Here is an 11,199-nt window from a genome sequence, read left to right on the forward strand (position 1 = left end):
TAGGTAAGCATTAGTCAAGGGTGTCAGCTCTTCTCCATAAAAAACATATTTGACCAGAATTTTCTCATTTATTATTGCTATTTTAAAAGATGAGAATTCTCATCCATGGCACTGTATGAGTTAACATAAATGTAAAAAAAAAAGGTAGTAGACCCACAAACAAACAAACAAAACAAATCTAATTTCACAAAAGATAACCATGGTCTTTTTTCTGATTATTTTTCGAACTTCACATTTAGGCTGGCATAAGACGCAACACTTACTACAAATTATTCTTGCAACCACAACAATAAAAAATGTTTCTCAGAACAGTAACAAATATTTATACTTGGTTACTTGCCACCACTGCCTTTCTGTAGAGAAAAGTTGTAAACTTGGGAGGGGAAGTAAAGTGGATCGTACTGGACCTTTGCCAAATTTCCACCGGGCATTAGCGAGCAGCCAACTGGCGCAGGCCTCATTAAAGAGCACAGAAACCTATAACCATTAAAAGCCCATTAGGCAGCATGTAATTTTGTGGAACTAAATGGCGGAGAGTAATCAAAAGCACATGAAGCCCAGCTGGGCGACTGGGCAAACTGTTTGGATTAGCGAGGAATCCATCATTGGCAATGGCAGATATTCGGGGGGTCAATTTTCCCCAGCGCGCTTGCTACATTTTTTTTTCTCATCTCTTGTTTTTCTGAACTGTGTCAACAGGAATGCTGGAAGTCTCGATTAGAAATCGTAAGGACATGGGCGGAAAAACAAAAATCACCCGACGCGTCGTCAGAATTGTCAACGTGGCAATAGCCCGATCACGGATGGGATTTGAGGTAGATGATAGGCTACGAAGAGTGAATTGAATCGTATTGCTGCATAATTGGAGTCAATAGAATCGTATCACGTTGTGTCATAATCAGAATGAATCCTATCATAAAGGATCGTAATTGGAGAAAATCGTATCATCGTAATTTGAATGCATCCAAGCGCATCGTGATTTGAGTGAGTCAAGTGGCATCGTAATTGGAGTGAATAATGTCATACCGTATTATATCATAACTGGAATGAATCGTATGGCATCGTTTTGGAATTAGGGAGAATTGTGTGTAAGCACATTGTAGAAAAAGGGAATTATATTGTTTCATATTTCGGAATTAGTCAATCGTATTGCAATGGATTGCATTGTATTACTTCATATCGAATTGGACCATTTCTGATCGTATCTTATTGAATCGCATTGTTATTAGAGTGAATCCTTATCAGGTCATAAGTGGGTCATATATTGTATCATATCAGAACTGGAGTGAAATTGGAAAAGAAGAGAGTAAACGCTATATACTATTGTCATTAGAGGGATTATTTTCAAATTTAAACATAAAAAGGGGTCGGTTGTTTTCTATTGTATCGCAATTAAACTAAAAATATCTCATTGCATTCGATTTATAGTGAATGATGTTGTTTTGCGTCGTACAGCAAATCATCTTGCTTTGCATCATCTTTTACGGAGTAATTTGTATTGATCCTATTCCATTGCATCGTTATTGAACTGCAATATATCAAATTTCATCAGTTTAATTGGAATGATTATGTTGTATTTCATCGTAACTAATCGGAATTGTATTGTATAAGTATCGTATCATAATCTATGTAAATTATACCACATCATAGCGGGACTGGAGTGAATCGCATCATATTCTCAACTCCACGGAACTTTATATATCGTATATAGAACTTGATTTGTGTAGCATCTCATGATAATCATAGCGAATCATATTCCGATAATAAGGATACATCGGTATTGATTGAACCGATTGCATTACCTCATAATTGAATCAAATGAATCATGCCAGTGTCATATCATTTCTGGAGTGTGTTGTATTGCAAAGTAATTAGAGTGAATCATCATCATCATGACACTGTATAATTGGAGTGAATCATATTTTTTGCAGCTTCATTAAATGGAGTTATTGGTATATGGGTACGGACCAATAAAATGACACCACTTGGTGAAATTTTCGATTTTTGTGTTGGTTTTTTTTGTTTGTCGTACTCTTGTTGGGTTTTTTTTTCATCAATGAATTTTGAACACTGGGAATCCTCATTTTGGAAAAAAAAAAAACAAGACAAAACAAAATGCAATAAAAAAACTTGCACTTTCGTATTTGATGCTTCAAAATGGTAAATCGTGTAGAAAAAGCGTGGAAAAATAAACAAACCGCTTCGTCGTCTTCAACATCGCGTAATGTTTTTTCATCTTTTTCTTGTTTCCCTGTAAATATTGCATTTTTACCAAACGATCACCTCCTACTGGCCCGTACCCAAATGGTAACGTAGTTCGTTGAATCGGAATTGAAGTGAATCATATCATATTGTAACTGGAGTGAATCATAAAATATGAATTTGCATTGGCGCTTAGAAGAATCTTTTGCAACGCACTGTAATGTAAAATTGTAATTTATCACAGTTGATAGGACTTTGAGCGAATTGTTATTTTGTCGTATGATGTCACGTCACATTTCCTCCTTCACACAATAGTATAACAACACAAAAGGTAAAATAAGACGTTCAACTCATAATATCGAAATCATGCGAAGTGAGAGTGAGAAAAAACGGGGGATGTGGAAAGCAGATGACCTCATCCGTTTGGGATGGAGCGGGAGTGGGAGCGAGGGGAAATGGAGGGTTTCTTCTTTCAGCACCTCATTTTGCTGGCGCTCCACATGTGTCTATTTAGGCAGCAGCAGCACGTTAAGAAAACCTCAGGGCGTCACACTCAGGCCATTCCTCAAAATCCAGGCCGGATCGACACAAGTGGGGGCAGGGGATCCCGGATCCCGACAGGAAACGAGCTGTGTTCCATTCCCTGCGCTCTGGACGCCTTTGAATACCAATCTGCGCTCTGAACAATTTGTCCAAACGCTAATTTATCCGCAACGCATTTTCACTGACGACAGATCTCGCAAATCCAGACTCAATCTGGTCGATTTCGCTTATTTCACGCTGACGTTTGACACGCAGCCAAGACTTTAATGCGCTGTTAACGCCAGCCGTGATGGCCTAGAAGAGCGCAGTCAGCCCATTAAAAAAAAAGTGCTGTATTTCTCTATTTCCACAATTTAGTAACCCGGCGTCGGACTCTGATGGAAGTTACCCTACTGTTTCTTAGCGTCAAGCTAGCTACTACTTCGCTAACATGTGGGCATCTCTGAATGTCATAGATAGCAAAAATGGGGATTTTTTTTCTCTTTCGGAAAGTAGTAGTTTTCCAGGACCCACAGAAAAATTCGCTAATGGTAATTTGTGACTGGTTCTAGGTTCACCGAAATGAAAGGCATAATGTTGATTAGCGTACCAGTAGATTGTGATTGGATTGCTATGCAACATTGTGCAAAGAATTGATAATAGAAGTGAAAAGAGTTCTCTGGAAATGTGATGAAAAAATACCCACTGCATTTTTTTTTCTCCCCTCATAACCTTTTATTTTAGGGTACACAGTCAGAAGAAAGTCAGGCTAATCGCCGCATCATACTAGGCATAACAATAACAGGCAAATATCGTCAAAATAAACCTCACCCAATTATAACATATGGGCATTAACACGTTGGAACACTTTATTTGGTTGTGATGTAATGGCTAACTTGTCTCATTACTAAAGTCAACAACATGACATTAGCCTGAGGTCAATTGCTAATTATGCTAACTATGCTAAAAAGACTTAATTACCCTGACATTGTATTATATGGCCCCTGTTGACAGCAATTAGCAGCTACTTCAAAGTAAGTTGGTAAATGGGCTAGTAGCACTAGATGCTAGCACCACGAGTGGCTAGCAGCACTCAACTGCTCCATATAGGCTGGCAAGAGGTGGTGAATTACTTTTCAGAAGTTTAATAGACGCAAGTAACTCAATGGACACAGCTTCTGGTCCTACTGATCACTTTTTAACAAACCAGGGTTATTCAACATGACGTTTTATTCAAGAAAAATTGCTACTGCCGTTTTGACACCACTTATTTTCATAAGTAATGCTTCGAGCGAGTTAAATAGTCTGCTGCTGTCCATCGTTTAAATTTAGTTTCAAGAAAATGCAAATGCAAAATTTTAAATACCAATAATTAATTCAGTGGAAATGTGTTTGACAGGAATAATTGTTCTTTAACCAAGGAGAAAAAAATGTTTATTACGATCAGAAAAATGGATTATTCAATAGAATTTTCAGTGGGATATCCGTATACGAAAATACTTAATGGTTGCAGCCCTACTTGGCAGCAATCTTATGTGATGGCCTCATTTATTTTGACTCAAACTGAGGCTGAACACCAAATGGAGTCTTGTTTCCTAGCATTAACATTTGGTTTCATGAAACTGATCTTGTTTTTCCTTTTGGAATGCGGCCAGTTGTTCTTTCAATTAGGGCCTGAGTTAATTGACTTAACTGGAAAAATGACATTCCCGCGCAGGACTTGACCAATGTGGCAGTGCTAAACTTCCACATTACGGTATTTATTTTTTAAATTCTGTAAAATTACCCCTCCCTCTGCAATCCCTTTCGGTCCATTTTTTTTTAACTGATTTTAAAGCCAAAAATAAAACAATGAACAAGCTATTGAGCTCAAAGTTCCACAAGATGTGGCTTGAGGTGATTACGTGCCGTCAAAAAGCATTTTTGTTGCTGTCCGCCTTATAAATCTGTGCCTTGTTCAAATAAACACGTAAAACGAGCTGAGGTCTTGAGAAATTACACGCAGATGATGTGGGCAGACACACACACACATGAACTTGTGTGTGAGAATTGGGAGAGCTATACTGAGGGAAGAAAACATACAACATATAACAAACCGTGGATGGCTCAGATTTGCCTGATTAATTGTTGCTAGGCAGATTTCATAACGCTCATTACCATATATATATATATATATATATATATATATATATATATATATATATATATATATATATATATATATATATATATATATATACTTTTTTTTCTAAGCATATGCCTTCTGATTTGCAGTTACTACTTTCCTATTAGCCTGGGCTGTGGCACTATCTTGTGGCAGCTTAGGTTCCTAAAGATATTAAATTAGCTTAGGTTGCTAAAAATATTTAAAAAAAAAAAAAAAAAAACTGCAAATAGCCAAGGATCAAATCCACAACAAAAGACCTAAGCTTTCACAGCCTGCTTTTGAATTGATTATATTATATTGCTGCTTTTCACTTCCTGTTTAATTGCAACAAACTTTATTTACACCTCGCATGTTTACGATTCAGGCTTATTATAAATAATGAGCTCCCAGGTGGCTTTTAGCGGACCGCCAAGCCACTCGGTTCCCTCCTTGAAGATGTCCCTATGAGCATGTCGTGTACTTCGTGTGTAAGCGTGTGTGTGTGTGTGTGTGTGTGTGCGTGTGTGTGCAAGTGTTCACGCCTAAGGGTCGGAGCCAGCATGCATGTGTAAGCAATGCACATATTTACATGTGTGTGGAAGGTGGCCAACTGTGTGTGTGTGTGTGTGTGTGTGCCTATGGCCAATTTTTGTGTGTTTACATTTGTTAGTGCACCGCAAAAGAGTCTTCAATTCCTGCATCAACATACATACAATCACAGCACTGTGTATGTATATGAGTATTTTTTTCATACGTATACTGTATATGCTAACTATATACAGTATGTAAATACAGATATTTGCACAGTGTACATATGGTAGTGTAATTTGGGGAATGTTAAGTCTGTTATGCTGAGCTAAACAGAAATGTGTATTCACAATGTAAGACACTCATGCCTTTTATTGACGTCTCATGAGGTATAGTACTTGAAACCCTAACACCGGCTTAAAATCGTAGCTATATTTTGAAAACTTAAGATGTGTATAAAACACTCATTTGAAATGTTTACCTTGGCTTCAAATCTAAATTATAAATTATAAATTTAAAACCCTAACCTTCACTTTAGACCCTAACTTCATCTTGAAACCTTAATTTGAAGCCAGGTTTTGAAACCATAACGCAGGACTGAAATTCTAATTTGAAATCCTAACCTTCACTTTAACTTTCAATTTAAATTTCTGGCAATAATTTGCTGCCTTAACACATGTTTTTAAATTCCCATATCCGCTTAAACATGAGACATCATTAGAAAGGCCGGGATGTCCTCTACCGAGCACACTAGGACTTAGTCAGGAAAGACAAAAGAGTCAAAAGATAAAGACCAAAACAAATGTCCACTACATTGGACACAAATGAATAGACTCTGTCTCGGAAGGTTTGTTGAAAATCCTTTGACTGAAACACAAATTGTAACCATTTTAAAACTCACTCTCAGTTGAAACCCTAAATCAGGCTTGAATTTATAATCCAAAACCTTGATTTTGTCCTAAAACCCTAATTTGAAAGCCTTACTCTAACTCGAACTCCTAACCAAGGATGGAATCCATAATTTCAAACGCTAACTTTCACTTTAAATTAGACTTGAAACCCAAGCCCCAAACCCAAGTTTTATTTCCAAATGTCACAGTAATTTTGTCTTGAATCCCTACTTTAAATCCTAAACCTAGTGTAAAACCATAAACCTAGTTTGAAGCCCTAATATAGGTTTAAACCCCTAAAAAGATAGTCTTGAAAACCTCATTTAAAAGCTTAACCCTGTCCTAACCAGGTTAGATCCAACTAAGCCTGTTTTGTTCCTTTTTCCTTGACTGAAGTTATTTTCCCGTAATTTTTTTTTTCGTAATATTCTAAATGAACGACCTTTCTCTCCTTCACACACACAAACATACACAAGCAAATTCACAGCAGTATGACAGCATATTAGCTGGCTCTCCAGGGGGTCGGTTTAGATGGTTACGACATTCTCTTTTTATCATGAGGGCATCGCCAGTCTGTTATATATTTAGAATGACGCACACACACACACATACACACACACCAAACTTGGCTGTTTCACATTACCGCCACACACACACGTCATTGTGTGCCGTCAAACAACTCGTACATTCACTGCCACTGACTGATAAAGTTGCAGAAAGACACACGCGCACACACACACTGTGTGTCTGTTAGACATTAGCGGCACCAGAAGGCCGTCGTTTATGTCGGAATAAACAACTGCTGTAATTAGCCCATATGCAACCCTCCAAAAAACCAATGACACTCAATGGTGACCATTTAATGGCTTTGGGCTCACACACGTAATATAAAATGACTTTCTCCGCTAGTAATGACACATATTTCACTCTGATATGCACAATATGCAAACCTTCAAAACTGTTTGCCATTGTTTTATGGCCAATCATTAATAAGGGGGGAAATATCTAATATCATCCTCCTTTGTGTCTTATCAGGCTTTTATTTTGAAGTTCTTCTTTGAAACGTTGGTTTTGATTAGCTTGACACGTCCTTGAGACTCCTTTATCCCAATTATTGCCATCAAACTATTTAGCTATCAACATCAACACATCGCCATTTAAGAATCATATTTAATCGCTAAGTAAGGACATTTAAAAAAAAAAAAGTACTAAATATACAATAAAGCACAGTTGCTTAAGGGAAGATGAGACGTATGGTGCATTCAAATGCCATTGGACGTTTCGAGCACATCCAGAAAAAAGGCAATTACTTCATTAATAACTGTAATATTAATAATGATTTTTATTATTATCATTATTATTATTATTATTATTATTATTATTATTATTATTATTATAACAATAATAATGTTTAATAAAAATAGGTACTTAAGATCCATGGGATTAACCTGCAAAAAAATGCTCCTCAAGTTTGAAAATTGCTCTTCAAGTTCAGTAAATGATTCACAAAGGTTTGTAGGTTTAATTACAGGTTTGTAAACAATTGAAATGATAAATAGATCCCTTTAGATGGCAGTACTACTGCTGCCCAAAAAAAAAAAAAAAATGACACCTTGGAAGTCGGGCCATTTTGGGCTACTTGATTTGTAAACAGAGTATGGACGTGTATGTTACAATAGTGTGTCGCAGAAGCTGTAAAATACAAAAAAAAAAAAGAAAAAGAAACAAAGAGACAAAAATACATCCAAAATATCAGTATTGTGGTGAAAGAAAATCCAACTAATTATGGAAAATCATTTTATTTTCTTAAATGTTGTATTTTTTGCTTTATTATTTTAATTTTACGGTAAATTCCCCCCCCAAAATCGTGAAACAAAGATTTGTTGGTGGACTCGTGTTTCTCAGGGAGCTGTAATGGTTAAATGGCTTTTCTATTCATTTCAATGGGATAATTACTCTGAAACTCGCATGTCAAGGTAGCACTCTTCACTTTTTTTTTTTTTTTTTATCTTGTTCTGATAATTTCCTGAGACGCTAGTTAGTTAGTATCCCCGCAGGTGTGCACTCCTGTCGGGCAGCTGTCAGCATTTGGGTGGTCTAGCGCTCTGCTCCCTTAAATCTTTACTATTGCTGCTGTCTCTAAATACAAACTTAAATACATTCAAAATAAACAGAGCATAAATGTTCAATTATCTTGGGGATTGTGAGTCAAAAGAAGCTCTGTGAAAATACACAGAGCCAACATGTGCTGTTTTTGCATATTTCTTCGCTCTTCCCGTAAATATGAAAATGTCTGTTATTATATCATTATCAGCAATGGTTGCCATATTAGCGCACAGACCCAAATGTGTTTAAACGTCACCATGGAATTTGCGTTGCTTGTGTGTGGAGACTACTCATGTGAATGACATTTTACGTGTAGGATGAGAGACCTTAACCATATAATTTTAACTCGTACCCCTGATTTGGATCTCTAACTGCAGCTTGTGCAAGTTCTGATGCGTAAAGTGTCGGTATTGGGACGATACATATTTCAAAGTTTCGTTGCTCATGATGAAAGTTGATACTATAATTAGTCTCTTTAATTACAAACAGGAAAATAAAAGTTAGTGGAAAAGGATTTTACCATTTTACGTGTTTTTTTTTTTTAAGGAAAATGCTGTATTGGAAGAGATAGGTCTTTCTTTAAAAATATAATTGTATTGTGGGAAATTATATGTATCGAAAGTACTACTGGTTTCTACAACTTGGTGTAGATATTGGTGAACACAAGAAATGGGTACTTTGACCCCCAAATTATTGTACACTGTCTTGAAATTCTAGGTTGAAACTAGTTTAGGCTTAAATCCAAAATTGAATCCCAATTAAAAAGTACATTTAAATCTTAACCTATACTTAAAATTGTGACTGTAATTTGAATCCCAATTCTGCCTTGAAACTCTAATTTAATAAATGTAACCAATGCTTAAATTTTAATTTGAAACCCAAAATGTGGTGTGAAGCCCTAACCGCTTTGAAATTGGAATCTGAATGCTTGTTTTTCCCAGTTTTTTTTCCGAATTACAACATGGATTTTCCTTCGTGTCTTGACTGAGTCTTGAGTCATGTCTGAGTGTTGAATCTTATGCTTGACTCTTGAGTCTTAGTCTTGAGTTTTGAATGTATGTTTTGAGTCTTAGTCTGAGTGTTGAGTCTGATGCTTGAATCTTGAGTCTTAGTCTTGAGTTTTGAGTGTGGGTCTTGAGTCTTAGTCTGAGTGCTGACTCTGATGCTTGACTCTTGAGTCTTAGTCTTGAGTTTTCAGTGTGAGTTTTGAGTCTTTGAGTGTTGAATCTGATGCTTGGGTCTTAGTCTTGAGTTTTGAGAGTGGGTCTTGAGTCTTAGTCTGAGTGCTGACTCTGATGCTTGACTCTTGAGTCTTAGTCGTGAGTTTTGAGTGTGAGTTTTGACTCTTTGAGTGTTGAATCTGATGCTTGGGTCTTAGTCTTGAGTTTTGAGTGAGTTTTGAGTCTTAGTCTGAGTGCTGACTCTGATGCTTGAATCTTGAGTCTTAGTCTTGAGTTTTGAGTGTGAGTTTTGAGTCTTTGAGTGTTGAATCTGATGCTTGAGTCTTAGTCTTGAGTTTTGAGTGTGGGTCTTGAGTCTTAGTCTGAGTGTTGACTTTGATGCTTGAATCTTGAGTCTTAGTCTTGAGGCTTTGTCTTAGGTCTTAGTCTTGGATCTATATCAGTTGAGTTCAAATAGGTTATTGGGCTATAGAGTTTTTTTTTTTTTTTTTTTTTTTTGTAGACCCCGTCATAATTCCAGAGGCTCATAACATTAGAATGAGTCAATTCGATCATGGATATGTGGAGAATAAGGTTGATAGGGCAGTGGCCCCGGGCAACCTTCAAGGGGAACCCAAATTTATTTTTAATCGGGAAAACACCCGACACATTTACTAGCTCAGCAAATCTGAATCTTCTGTTCATGAAAACCAGATACACAATATAAACAACGAGAATTTCTACCATTACGGCGAAGGTAATTTTCGACATTATCACTCAGCCTTGACTCACATTCACAGAGCTACTCCGTTAAGAAACAGCTTGAGAACACGGCTCTCCACCAAAGCGAGCGGCGTGTTGCTGGGGATTATCCAATTTCCAGCAGCATTTCCTTCCTGCTTGGCGAGATTGTTAAGTATAATACGCTCAGCGGCGTATCTCTCAGTAGGGCACCGATCGCTTTGATAGCCGGAGCTGCAGAAGCACTCGAGGAACATGCAAAATGCAACAAAAAACGCCTGCGAGAGCCCACAAGTTAATCTTGCATGAAAGTGAGCAATTCAGAAAACAGTCGGTGGCTCTTCAAACACACCGAGGGGGCCGTTTTGCGGCTTTCCTGCGCCGGGCCTCACAGGAAGATGACTTACTTTTGCGCACTTTACATTATTCGCCGTCCGTATTTGAAAAAAAAAAAAAAGGGGGAAGGATAAACTCCTGGATCAGACGGTGTCCCTAACGAGGCATTCCCGGCAGCAGATGTTGGTTCTGCGCAAAGGAATAACAGCCAGTGTTTTCATCTCAAACATCTCACACGCAATTACACAGCCGACGGCACATCACTTGCGGTTCTCTGGCTTTGTTTTCTCAACAATTAGCTTTGTGTTTTCACAGTGGGCTACTTGGTCTTGTGTCCAGATCTCACGCTTTGCGCTGCCACTTTGAAGACCCTTCACTACTAGTTTACGTCCGATCCCCGCGCAATAAATTCATTTGGATTTTCCTATTGTTTCTTGATTTAATATCATGTTATTATTCATTAATTTTTTTCATTATTTATCTGTTATATTGTTTACTGGTATTAAGGGTATTCATTTGATAGCATTTTTTTTGCGGTTTATCTCATGTGCTGTTCATTATTGTTCAT

This window comes from Hippichthys cyanospilos, chromosome 8, assembly GCF_059441005.1.
Source record: "Hippichthys cyanospilos isolate Australia breed blue-spotted pipefish chromosome 8, RoL_Hcya_1.0, whole genome shotgun sequence".
NCBI classification, from domain to species: domain Eukaryota; kingdom Metazoa; phylum Chordata; class Actinopteri; order Syngnathiformes; family Syngnathidae; genus Hippichthys; species Hippichthys cyanospilos.